The sequence below is a fragment of the Elaeis guineensis genome, chromosome 13 (assembly GCF_000442705.2).
Source record: "Elaeis guineensis isolate ETL-2024a chromosome 13, EG11, whole genome shotgun sequence".
Taxonomy (NCBI): Eukaryota; Viridiplantae; Streptophyta; class Magnoliopsida; order Arecales; family Arecaceae; genus Elaeis; species Elaeis guineensis.
In genome coordinates, this window is record NC_026005.2 from 60,545,926 (window position 1) to 60,559,965 (window position 14,040).

A 14,040-nucleotide genomic window follows, 5' to 3' on the forward strand; every position below is an offset into this window, starting at 1 on the left:
GGTTTTTCAAAGACTAATGATGGTTGGTCAAAGGGTGTTGAGGAGAGAGCAGAGGAGGAGGGACCGTCTTCACCTCCTTGTGATCACAGAGCATTTTCAGATATTCAGTTCATGTCTGATCACGAGGCTGGTCCTTCAGAGTCTGTGAGGAGGCATGCTTCAGTTTCACAGTCAGGGAGCAGGGTACATCCTTCAGAATTCAAACTTGCAGATGATCAGATTGAGCTGATGTCCCAACGTGTTGCCTTTATTTTATCTCAGCAGTTTGCCACCTCAGTCTTTGCTTAGAGATCGATATCTCAGGATGACTCAGACCAGACTTTAATCCCTCATATCTCTACTGCTTTTCAGATGCTCACAGCTCAGTCCGTACGACTTGAGGAGCTTGAGGGATGTGTTTTGAGACTAACGGGCAGAGTTCTAGATTTGTAGAGGCAAGTATTAGCTTTATCCCATCCCCAGCCACATGAGGTCATCACAGAGGTCTCAGACCTATCTGCAGAGGTGGCTAGACTTCGAAGAGTTTTAGAGAGTGGCTTTGACTTTTTGAGGAGAGAGATCAGGGGCTCCAGTGAGACTGCCTCTACTTAGTTTAGTATCCTGATGCAGTCTGTGTCGAGAGCATTGGATCTTTTGGATACCATCAAACTTTCTCTTCTAGCACAGTCTGTAGCTTCCCAGGCTCCAGGATCCTCTCGCCCCTCTACTCGTGCCGGTACTTCTACCCGTGGCCGAGGTAGACATGGTCGAGATCGTGCCCGTGGATTTGATCCTACATCTCCTCATCATATCTCTGACTCTTCAGCTTCTGATCCCTCTAGTCATGATATCTATTAGATCTAGCATAGTTAGTCTTTTATATCTAGGATCTATCTTATGGCCTTTGTATTTGTTGGCTGATTGACTCTTGAATAATTGTTATCCATGACTTTTATATTTTGAGTTGACTCACATGTATTGGGACACCTATGTATTCTGTCACATTTTGGATATATATATATATATACACACGCTTTGAATTTCAATGAATGTTTATGATTGGGATCAATTAAATTGTCTTAATTATGAGATATGAAAAATAACTCATATTTGTGCTATAAAATATTATAAATAGCAATATCTTCTATATGAGCAAATTGATATGTCCTTTATAATTGCTATAATGAGGGAGAGTAGAGAAATAAACAATGAAAGAGGGAGAGTAAAGAAATAAAATATGGTATCAAAAAGGGAGAGTAGAGAAAATATATCTTTTATGTTATCCTTTTTTTTCTCTCTTCAAAATCTCTTAAGATCTTAATTGATACTGTCAAAAAGGGATAGTAGAGAATCAAAAATCGAGATCGAGCAATAAGCAATAGAGAAATAGAATCGAGAGCAATAAGTAAAATTGTCAAAGCAAATGTGTCAAAGAATTGCCAGCAATTTTTAAAGCAAATGATATAATAATCAAATTTCAAATTGATCTTCAAACTACTCATGATGCATTTCATTCAAATAACTGGCTATGATATTTAAGTGATGCATCTTCATAAATTTGAAATTCATGTTCAATGCCTTATATATGTTATACTCTGTTTTTGCTCAAGTGTTTTGTCATCATCAAAAAGGAAGAGATTGTTGCTCCTTGAATTAATTTTGATGATTACAAAGTATTTGAGGGGGTTACTAATGATTTTGGCTTGAAAAAAGATTTATTATTTTTTAGGAGCAAAATCAAAATTTCACCAAGTCCTAACTCGAAAGCCTCAAGAGCAAGAACAGAAGATTTGTGATCTTTTGGAGGCAATCTCAATATTTTTGAATGTGTATTTTGAAAGAAAATTATGTTTATAAAATTGAGTTAACCCCATGAGTCGACTCATGTCAAAAGAAGCTGAACGGCACGCTGATTTTTTGACTGGCACACCCAATTGAGTCGATCCCATGAATCGACCTCTGTGCATGAGTCGACCTCTATTGCTGTGTACGTCAAAATTACAGAACAGTCATTTTCTGTTCTATGCCACAGAAGTCGACCCCATGAGTTGACTCATGTGTACGAGTCGACCCCTGCGACGGAAAAATTTCGTAATGACTAGTTTTTCAGCTCGTTTTGACGTATTTAATGCTCATTTAATGATCTCCAATGGCTCTATTTTTCAGCCCAAATTACTCTCCACCATCAAGTGAAGTTATAAAAGGCACTTAAAGGAAGAAATAAAATAGGTTTTGAAAAGGATTTTAAGCATTCATTTCAGCCCTAAGCAAAGAGCCCTCTTGAAGTTAAAGAAGCTTTCATTTCAAGTTCATCAATCCCTCAAGAGCTCATTCAAGTCTTCAACCACCTTGAGAAAAATCAGAAAAGCTTCTTTCTTATTGTATAAAGTGCATTTAAAGTTTTATTTGCTCATTAAAGGAGTTACATTTGTATTTTCATGTGATTAATTGTTATACTCTATTTTTGAGTTGATCTTTGTTAGGATTTGATGCCTCGAGATTCAATCCATATTGAGTCCACAGCGAGGTTCATGGTGAAAAATGGAGTCCAACGAGACCAAGATCATCCAAAACGGAGCTCGGATGGAGGAGATACGAGCTTTTGAAGTCGGCACGAGATTCGAGGTGGTGAAGGACCGCCGGTGGCCGGCGGCAGTGGCACAGCCGCAGGTGGCGGCTCGCGGGACGCGCGACCCAGGCTCGCACGAGACACATGACCCATGCAGGCGAGCGGCCCAGCCGGGCGCGCGGCCCAGGCGGGCGCGCGGCCAGCCCGTGCCCAGGCCCGTGTGGGCGGGCCGGCCCAGGCCCAGCGGCCTGCTAGCCCTTTGCACCAGTCCACCATGGATCGGGCGGTCTACGGCTGGGCCTGTGGACCGCACGGGCATTTTCCATGCGTTTCGCGCAGTCCACGGCACTATTCTGTGGACCGATCACGATCGGAGGGCGTGGGTTGATCTGTTTTTTGATCCGATGGTTTAGAACCTGATTTGGGTTGATTAAGGACTCTTAAACCTAATCTAATTGGGTTTTAATCCTTTAAAAGGGCCTGTGCATGAAACAGAGAGGAGTGTGGTTGGTTTTTTGCGCCGTATGAGAACCCAGAGGAGAGAGAGAGGCGTGAGGCTGCTGTGAGAGAAGGAGCAGGGCTTCTGGACAGCGGACGCCAGGCGGTTCAGGGGTCTTCCAAGAGAGAGAGAGTTTTTGTGAGGGGGACTTCTAGTGAGTGAGAATTGGGTGTACAAGGGTTGAGGGTGAGGTTTTCTCTTGTAAAATTTTCTTTTTCATAGTGAAGTTTGCATGCCCCATGGAGGCGAGCCTTTTTGTGGCTGATCCACGTATTTTGATTATTTTTCCTTTTGTTTTATTTCTTCTTTCTTCCTGCTGCTTCGCGTGGTACTGAAATGATCTTGGGAGGTGGTGTCCTGGCCAGACATCCACCCAACAAGTGGTATTAGAGCAAGGCGGTACAAGGACGCAGATTGCAGTGGTGGTGAGTAAGACTGAAAATGGAGAAGACAGGAACAATCAAGATAGAGATCAACAAGTTCGATGGTAAGAGCAATTTTTCCTTGTGGCAGGCAAGGTTGAAGGACGTGCTCATCCAACAGGGGTTGATCGATGCTCTCTTGTGCGATGAGAAGCCGACCATCATGAAGGTGCAGGATTGGAAACGGCTACAGATGCAGGCGGTGAGTACCATCCGCATGTACCTGACGGATGAGGTGGTGATCCATGTGCTGAGCGAGACTTCCCCGACGGTGCTGTAGTCGAAGCTCGAGAAGTTATACATGGCAAAGTCTCTCACCAACACTCTTTTCCTCTGGAGGCAGTTCTACCAACTACGGATGATTGAGGGACAGAGCATGCAGGAGCATTTGAGCCACTTCCAGAAGATCCTCACCGACCTCCTCAGCGTTGGTGAGAATGTTGAGGAGAAGATCAGGGCACTGGTTTTGCTGGCGTCGCTTTCCCCTTCATACGAGTCCTTGGTGACTGCTCTTCTAGTGGGGAAGAGCACTATCAAGATGGACGAGGTCACCGCGGCGATACTCCAGAATGAAGTTCTCAGGAGGGAGAACCCAGCTTCGAACTCAGGTGGCGGTAGCTCAGCTTTGATGGCTTCTGGAGGAGCAAGAGGCGGTAGATGGAGCGACAGGAGATCGCAACGAGGGCGGTCTAAGTCTAGGAGGGACTTGAGTAAAATCAGGTGTTACCGGTGTGAGGAGTTGGGGCATCTAGCCAGAGATTGTCCTCAACTAAAAAATCGGACGGTGGCTGCTGTAGCGACGGTCGGCAGCGATTTAGATGGAGATGTCCTGGAGATATCTGACGAGGTATCTACTTCTTTCCAACAGTGGATATTAGATTCTGCATGCCCCTATCATGTATGTTGCAGAGAGGAGCAGTTTGACTTCTTGGAGAACAGTGAGGGCACTGTATATCTGTCGGATGGATCGAGCTGTGCGATCAGAGGCATTGGGACGGTCAGCTGGAGGATACATGATGGTGCAGTGAGGAGATTGGGGGAGGTCCGATACATACCCAATTTCAGACAAAATCTTATCTCACTTAGCAGACTAGATTCAAGAGGCTACAGGACGGTAGCTGGTGGAGGAATCCTGAGGGTGCTACGCAGCAATAGGATTGTGCTGGAGGGGAAGAAGGGGAGCAGAGGATATTATTACCTGGTGGGGAGCCCAGTGTGAGGTGGAGCTTCGGGAGCCAGGTAGAGTCCAGAGCGAGGTGGAGCTCCAGGAGACGGATCAGGCACGAGACAGGAGACTCGAGAGGATGAGAGGCGACGTCGCAAGGTAAGATTCCTATTGCCGCAGGACGATGCCTCGAGCATGTCTCAAGTCAGGAGGAGTACAGCATACGACGGAGATGGGATCGAGCAGCCTGGCTCGACTCCCATGTTTGCCCATCCATGATCAGCAGGCGATTGCCCCAGGACATGGGGGCGAGGAGATCCAGGAGCTCTCGAAGTTTGGAGGAGGCCAAATATTGAGTTGAGATGGAGATTGTTAGGATTTGATGTCTCAAGATTCAGTCTATATTGAGCCCACAGCGAGGTTCGTGGTGAAAAATGGAGTCCAACGAGACCAAGATCACCTGAAACGGAGCTCGGATGGAGGAGATACGAGCTTTTGAAGTCAGCATGAGATTCGAGGCAGTGGAGGATCGCCGACGACCGGCGGTAGGCTGCAGCGGCACGGCCGCAGGCAGCGGCACGCGGAATGTGCTACCCAGGCCCGCACGGGATGCGCGACCCATGCGGGCGGGCAGCCCAGTCGGGCGCGCGGCCCAGGCGGGCGCTTGGCACAGGCAGGCGCGCGGCCACCCCGCACCCAGGCCCGCGTGGGTAGGCCGGCTCAGGCCCAGTGGCCTGCTGGCCCTTTGCACTGGTCCACCGTGGATCGGGCGGTCCACGGCTGGGCCTGTGGACCGCGCGGGCATTTTTCACGCATTTCGTGCAGTCCACGGCACTATTCCATGGACCGATCGCGATCGAAGGGCGTGGGTTGATTTATTTTTTTATTCAACGGTTCAGAATCTGATTTGGATTGATTAAGGACTCTTAAACCTAATCTAATTGGGTTTTAACCCTTTAAAAGGGCCTGTGCATGAAACAGAGAGGAGTGTGGTTGGTTTTTTGCACTGTACGAGAACCCAGAGGAGAGAGAGAGGTATGAGGCTGCTGTGAGAGAAGGAGCAGGGCTCCTGGACAGCGGACCCCAGGCACTTCAGGGGTTCAGGGGTCTTCCAAGAGAGAGAGAGTTTTTGTGAGGGAGACTTCTAGTGAGAGAGAATTGGGTGTACAAGGGTTGAGGGTGAGGTCTCCTCTTGTAAAATTTTCTTTTTCATAGTGAAGTTTGCATGCCCCGTGGAGGTGAGCCTTTTTGTGGCTGATCCACGTATTTTGATTATTTTTTCTTTTGTTTTGTTTCTTCTTTCTTCCTGCTGCATCGCGTGGTACTGAAAGGATCTTGGGAGGTGGTGTCCTGGCCGGACATCTACCCAACAATCTTTAGTTTTGGAAGGATTTCAAAATGTTAAAAGGTTAATCCGAACCTTGAATCAGATTGTATTGGGTTAGTTTGTATCCAAAAAATAAGTGTTCTAGCTTGGGATAGCTAGAGTCGGAGGTACCGACATTGTATTATTATTGAATACGATTTAATAGATTTGAATTTCTAAGTAAGAGCTTGGAGAGTGGATGTAGAAGCAAGGTTGGCACTGAATTCTATAAATCTTGGTTGTTTGTGGTGTGCTTACTTGTTCTCTATCTTATTTTGTTTTCCTTCTTGCACTCTTGCATCTAATATCTTTACTTTGCTTAAATCACTCACTTCAACTAACTTGCCTTTTATTACTTAATTCTTGTGGTTCTAAATTAATTTTAAATTTTCAAAAATTTAATTCACCCTCCTTCTTGGGTTGCATAGCTGGGCAACAGAAAGGGGTGAACAATAGCAACCATGACGGAGGTGATGGTCATGATTGAAGTTGGATAAATAAAGGAGATAAGGTTCCATGGTGTAAGCAAGCGGCCATAAGGGTGGTTCATGGTGGAGATCCGAGAACTATGGAAGAACCCCCATTTTTGGCTCGATAATTAGCCATGAGAAAGGCAGCAATAACGACCACAGCCATAGGTGATAATTGCGATCAAAACTGAATAGGTGAAGGAGGCACGATTAATGGTGAGAGGAAGCAGCCACAGAGACATTCATAAGCAAAAATCCAAAACATCTAAAAGAAGACTTGCATCTAGCTCAACCCATTTAAATTTGTCAAGGATGCCAACAATTGCACTTCAATCCAAGCTTCCCCCCTCCCCTGGCCTCTCATTTCTCTTCCTCCACTATTGCCACCACTGTTGTCTCCTCCCACCACCACTACCATAGTCTAATGTCACGCCCTCGACCTAAGATCGAGAGTCAGGAGTTGTGACAATCATTGTATATTCATGAAAAATTTTTTCCACAAGTATATAAGGCATATCATCATAATATTATAAAGCAATCATGGAATAAAATTCAAAAAATTAATATTCAACTTTAATTCAAATAACTAAATCAAATATTTTATAAAATAATATTTTATAGTTTTTCATCAACTTCAATAAATCCTAATCTAAAATAAAGATATCATATTTTGTTTCTAATTTGCTCTCCTATATAGAATCTTTGAGTTAAGATAATCTTTTGAATCTATAAAAATAGTAAAATGTAGAGTAATGAACTATATAGTCAAGTAAACAATATATATTTTAGCTAGATAAATTCAGCAATAGTAATATATTGAAAATCAAACTTGTAAGGTATATCAATTTAAACATACAATATTAATCAAAATAAGATCAATGCAAATTTAATTTTTATAAATTTATTTTTATTCATAAATTAATTTTTTTTCAAAATATCTAATTCACATTGACAGCCATGAAGTATAACCATACTTATACATTATGGCTAGACCAGATAAGTTCAAAATAGACAAAGTGCCAATGTATAATCTCTACTGGTAGGGTATCGATATACCAACATAACTTTCACTGGCAGAATATCAGTATATAGCATATAACCCCCATTATAGTGTGTCAATATACCAGCATATAATTCTTATTGATAGGGTGTCGATATACCATCACATAACCCTCACGACAGGGTATCGATATACCATCACATAACCTCCACTCATAGGAGATCGATGTGCTAGTGTATGATCTCTATTGGTAAGATATCGATGTACCAACGCACAACCCCCACTGGTAAGATATCGATATGCCAATAAATAATCCTCATTGCTAAGATTTTGATACATAGTCAGATTATGAGTCAAAATCTATCTTAATTCAATTTTTTTTCGATAAAATTAGTTTTATATTTCAATCAAACCATACACAAAACTATCTAAAATCAAAATCAATCGATCAACTCTATAACAAAATTAATACATTTGATAATACATCAAATAATTAATATTTTACAATGAAGTAAAATCAATAAATAAATATCATGCTTCATATTCATAAATCACAAATAATATGATTCAAAATTTAATGATATAAATATTATATAATTTATCGATAAATTTAGAAAAAGAGCCACATTACTTACCTCACACATACTCCAACAAATCCATATAATTCTATAATTTTTTTTTCAAAATCTTCAATTCATAAATCATATCTTACTATCCTATTACTGGACATTTTCTTACTGAGACAACTACACTCCTATATATAATTAAGTCTAATAATCAGAAAAGATATAAATAATCAAGGCATGATGAACGGTAGTCAAATCCAATAATCCAAATCAATTTGATCATAATAATTTTATTCGATCATGATCAAACTAGGTGGTTTAAAGTCACTCTACTTGGTCAACTTAGACTTAAAGATACAAGACTCAGACCCTTCACTAGTTTTATAAATTAAGTAGAAAGAGAATATTGGAGGAAAGAGAAATTAATAAAATAGAATAGAACTGATCAGACAACACTATCTACCATTTCGATTAGTCTGATCATGATGATTTAATAAAACTGTGATTAAACTAGTGTACATATGGTCCAACAAAAATCATAAATAATCGAATCTAGAAAAATCTAGTATGATCAGGATCAGTGCCGACATGCTGCCTGATGAACACGGGCAAGAAATTTTCACTAAGATTGGATCATGTTGATCCTATAATTGATTTTGATGATTATCAAATTTGAATAATTATGATACTAATTATATATTTTTAAAATAAATATAAAATTTTTCAGTTGTCCAAATTAAAAAATTCATCCATGAAAAAGATCTCCTCAAAACAAGCTAAGTCAAAGAATTCAAAGAAGAATTTTCAAGTTTCAGACTTAGTGGAGTTGGTCTCATGAAGTTAGGAGCCAATCTCTACACTAAAATGGAATGAAAATAGTGAGATTTTGAGTTTTAAGCTGATCAGGAGTTGACCCCAAGAAAGAAGAGTCGACTTTGATACATTGGAATAAGACTGGCATGCAAACGAGTTGACTCCTATTAAAGATGAGTCAACTCTTTCAGAGAAAATAAAAAGCTAATTTTTTAGATCTTATGGTCGAGTCGACTCATGCAGAATTTGAGTCAACTCGTGGACAGCTGAAGTCAACCTTTAAAGAATTGGAGTCAATCCCTGGCATGGGAACAATAATAATGGCTACTTTTTTTGTAAATTTTTAATATCTAATTTTGGGTCTAACGGCTATTCCAAGGGTTTCAACAATCAAAACTTACTTTCCAGCCACCTTCAAGCATATTAAAGGCTAGATAATCAATTGAGAAGTATGTCAAGTGGATTAAAAAGAAAAAATCATCAAATTAAGTGAGGATCATTGAATATCTTTGAAAAAAAGAAAAAAAGAGGGATCAAGTGCACAGAATTGAGAGCTTTCAAAAAATGATCATCTCCATCTTCTTCCACCTTCTCTCGATCTTCAATTGAAGAGAAGTATCAAAAGAGCAATCCTTCAGTATCTTCTCCAAGTTTTAAAGAGTTTATATTTTTTATTTTTATTATGTGCTGAAAATTACTTTTTTGTATTTTATTTTCTTTATAAATTCCTTTACGAGAAAAAAATTTGGGATTAAATCCATCCAAGTCCAGAATTAGACATTGTAGATTTTAGTTGGTGAACCTTTAAAATCAACTGGATTGATTGTAGATCCGAAAAACAATAGATGTATAGATTGTGATAGATGATCCTGCAAAATCAACCATATTTATTTATGATCTCGGATAAAAAAAATATACTGTAATTAGAGAGATTATAGTAGAATTCTCAAAAAATCTTTGAAGAGTGGATATAGATGCAGGGTTGCATCGAATCACTATAAATTTGATTGTATTTGTGTTATACCATTTTGTCCTTGCTTTACTTGCTTTTATTTCTTACTTAGCATTGTTTTAATTCTTGCATAGCTTATCTTATCTCTCAATTTCACTATTGCACATTGCCTTCATTTCACAATCAAACAAGTTAAATTAATTCGAAGCACATGCTTGTTTTAGATTTTAGATTCAGCTAAAAGTTTTAAAAAATCCAATTCATCCTCCTTTCCTCTTGGGTTGCTACCTTTTTGGAGAATAATTGGCATTAGAGTAGGTGCCCTAATATTATTTGTTGATCTAACGGCCCTGAGTTAAATATCATGGCAATCCTAATTCTTCATTTATCAAAGGCCATTCTACATCTAGACCATCACTATTTCATGACACCAACTATATATTTTGGAAATCTAGAATGAAAATTTTCATATAAGCTTTAGGTTATAATATATGGAGAGTCATAACTAATAGACCACACATACCTATAATTGAAGTAAGTATCCACTAAATCTGAAAAAGATTGGAATGAATTTGATAACAAGATGGCACAATTAAATGTAAAAGCCATTAATGTTCTATATTACTCTTTGGATATAAATGTTTAATAGAATATCTACTTATACATCTATTAAAAAAAATTGAGATAAATTAAAAATAATATATGAAGGAACAAGCCAAGTTAAAAAATCTAAAATTAATTTGCTTGTTCATAAGTATGAAATATTTAAAATAAAATAATATGAGCCTATTTCTGATATATTTTTTAAATTTATTGATATTATCGATACTTTAAATGGTCTTGGCAAAACTTATTCTAATCATAAGCTTGTTTGCAAGATTTTAAGATGTTTGCCGAAGATATGGAAAGCCAAAATGATAGCCATACAAGAAGCAAAAGATCTTACTAAGCTATCCGTGGAGGAGTTGGTTGGTTCACTCATGACTCATGAGCTGAACATGATTCAAAAGGAGGAAGAAAAAGAATCAAAGAAGAAGAAGACTATCACATTTAAGTCAACTGTCAAATTTAAAGAAATTGATGAGTCGGAGAATGAAGATGAAGAAGAACGTAAAGATGAAGATGAGAACTTGGGGCTACTCACTAGAAGTTTCAAGAAGTTCTTCATGAAGTAAGATTTGAAGAAAAAGAAAGATGTGAAGCAAAAAAAAAAGAAAAAATATTACTTGCTATAAGTACAATAGGTGGGGACACTATAAGCCCGATTGCCCCCTACTAAAAAAAATTTTTAAAAGGATCAAAAATGATGCAATATTGAGTATTTGGGGAAATAGTGATATCTCTAGCTCGGATGAAGTAGAAGAGAAAAATATTATGAATCTATGACTCCTGGCCAATAATAATGAGGTATATCTTTAAAATTCTTCTGAATTTTTTTTTTTGATGAACTATATGAAGTCTTTAATGATCTAATAGATGAATATAAAAAGTTAAGGTTGAAAAATAAAGAGCTTAAAAGTTCAAATATATCTTTAGTTGAATAAAAGAATAAAATTTTGATAGAAAAAGAATATCTTTTGAAAGAAAAAAAAATGTTAGATGAAGAAAAAGAATTTCTTTTCAAATCTAAAAAATCTCTAATAGAAGAAAATGTCAAACTTAAAAAAAAAAAAGATTGAAATATTGAAGCCTATGATTGAAAAGTTCACAATTGGTTTATAAAAACTTCAATTAATTTTGAATAATCAAAAGGTTGTTTTTCGATAAAGCTAAAATTGATTTCAATTCTTCAAGAAAAAAAAGATTATCAAAAATATGTTTGATAAAACTACATGTGAAAATCATTCTATAGTTTGTTCTAAATGTAACAGGATAGGCCATAAAATTTTAAAATATAATATTAATAAAAATGGTCATACTTTGATTAAACAAATTTGAATTTCAAAAGGAACTATGTGTACAAACTTCATTGGATCTAAGATGGCTTGAGTATCAAAAATTAAGAAATAATTTTGTAGGTATACCAAGTATCCAAAGGCATCAAAAGAGCAAATTCTTGAAAATGGATACTTAGGACTTAAAATGGATGGGTGATAATATTTGATAAAAGCTAAATCTTTCTGACATCATACCATCACTAATTTCTGATATTATTTTGCTAGAATGAATGATTTTAACACTTTATATATATGTGTGATATTGTGATGATTTTTTATTGCTTAAATATATTGTTAAATATGATCTTTTAATTGTTTGTATCATTCTAATTATTATGAACATAAATTTTATTTTAATTTTAGTATGCTCTCATAACTCATCATATCTTGTAAATTATTTGAAAACTTAATTAAAATAAGTTTGATTGTATAAGATCTTATTTGGATACAAAACTCTCAAATTATTTCTTGACATTCTCATAAAATATATAACTATTGAAATATCTCAAAAATTACTTGTTTTAAGAAATATCAAGATAAGTTATCAAGTCATAAAAGATTATATGCTTGATGTTGTTGATCTACATTATATTTTAGCTTAATTTGCATGATTGCATCTTAGTTTGACCCTTAAGATTTTGAAAATTTCCTAATTGAACCAAAATTGTAGAGCTTTCATCTAGATTTCCCAAATTGATTTTATTTAATCCTACCTAAATTGACTGATTATAAACCTCCAATTAATTAATGTTAAATTCTCCTAATTGAATTGAATATCATTCTTGATTTCTGATTTGATTGCCCATTAATTTCTATTCATTTTGATCAATTTTTTTGATTTGAATCTCCTTCAGTAGTTTTCTATATCGAGGAGTCGATTTTTGAAATTAAGAAGTCGACTCATGATATCTTAAAGAAAAACTATTCAGTAAGGAGCCGACCCTAGTTTTATTGGAGTCGACCTCTTAGCAGGAGTCAACTCGTGTTTAAAAAGAGTCGACCTTTATGTCTAGATCGGATGTTTTAACCCGAGACGATCCAATGCCCTGTTCATTCTATTCTTTTTCTTCCGAGCCAAAAACTCATTCAAACCCTCCTCTCCCCCCCCCAAATTGAAGCTTTTCCTTTGATTCTCACCCAATTTTCATGGATTTGATCTCCAATGGCTCCCATGAAGAAAGTGACCCAAAGGGGGAAGCATGTCCGTGTGGAACCCTTGAGCCCTGGCAATCCTCTGAGCCCTCCTCCCATCTATGAACACTGATCCAAGCAGAAGAATGACTCTATGCCTTCATCTCGAAGAGTTCCCACTCCATCTTAGGTTCCTCCTCCTCCACTCACTCGAGCAACCCCATCCAAATCATCTATCTTGTTTAGGATTGTTTGCATAGGAAGAAAAATTGATTTTAGATTCTTGGACAGAGAAAGTTTCAGTTTTAGATAGAAAATTAAGAATTTGGGATAGGAATTTTTGTGTTCTCTAGATGTATTAACCTACCCCAACCTTGTAAGGGAGTTTTACAGCAATATTAAAGTGGGTGTAGATAATGTTATTTTAGAAGTGAAGGATGTGCCAGTTGAAACTGATGTTGATAGTCTTGGTCCACACTGCACATGCCTACTATAGGGACCAAATCAGATGACCTCACGAAGTGCAAGATAGGGTTGAAAGTCACTTTAAAATGTGAGGATGTTGAAGGAATCAAAGAAGTCTGTGCAAATCAGCTAGGCATGGAAATGAGATTGCTTCATTATATGATCAGTTGGATTTTCTTCCCAAAAATAGAAAGATTTGATTTTATTTCAGAGAGAGACATCACCCTGATGTACCATATTGTTCGGGAGATTCTCTTGAATCTTCCATCCTTCATAATAAGGCTGATGCACGATACTGCGCACCGAGCGAATGTATCCTTATCTTACGACATGGTTCTGACTTTAGTCTTTCAAGAGCATAGGATAGATGATCAATATATGAATTCAAACATTAGAAGTATCAATGTTTGTGTTATTTAATCTTTAATAGTTGGAATTTGATGCTTTCTCTTTTGTAGAAAATTGAGAGATTATGCTAATCAAGACTCATATTGGTCAAATCCAAAGTAAAATTCAAGAACTAATGGACTAAGAGCAATCAATTGAAGAACTAATCAAATAAGAAAATAATCTAAGAGCTAAGAAGAAATGCTCCACTCAACGACGGAGATTTATGATGCCACCTCATGAAACCCTAAGCAAGAGGTGCTACACCAAGATCTAAGGGATAGGACACACTCTTTTTGATCCAAGAGCCAAGATTGGA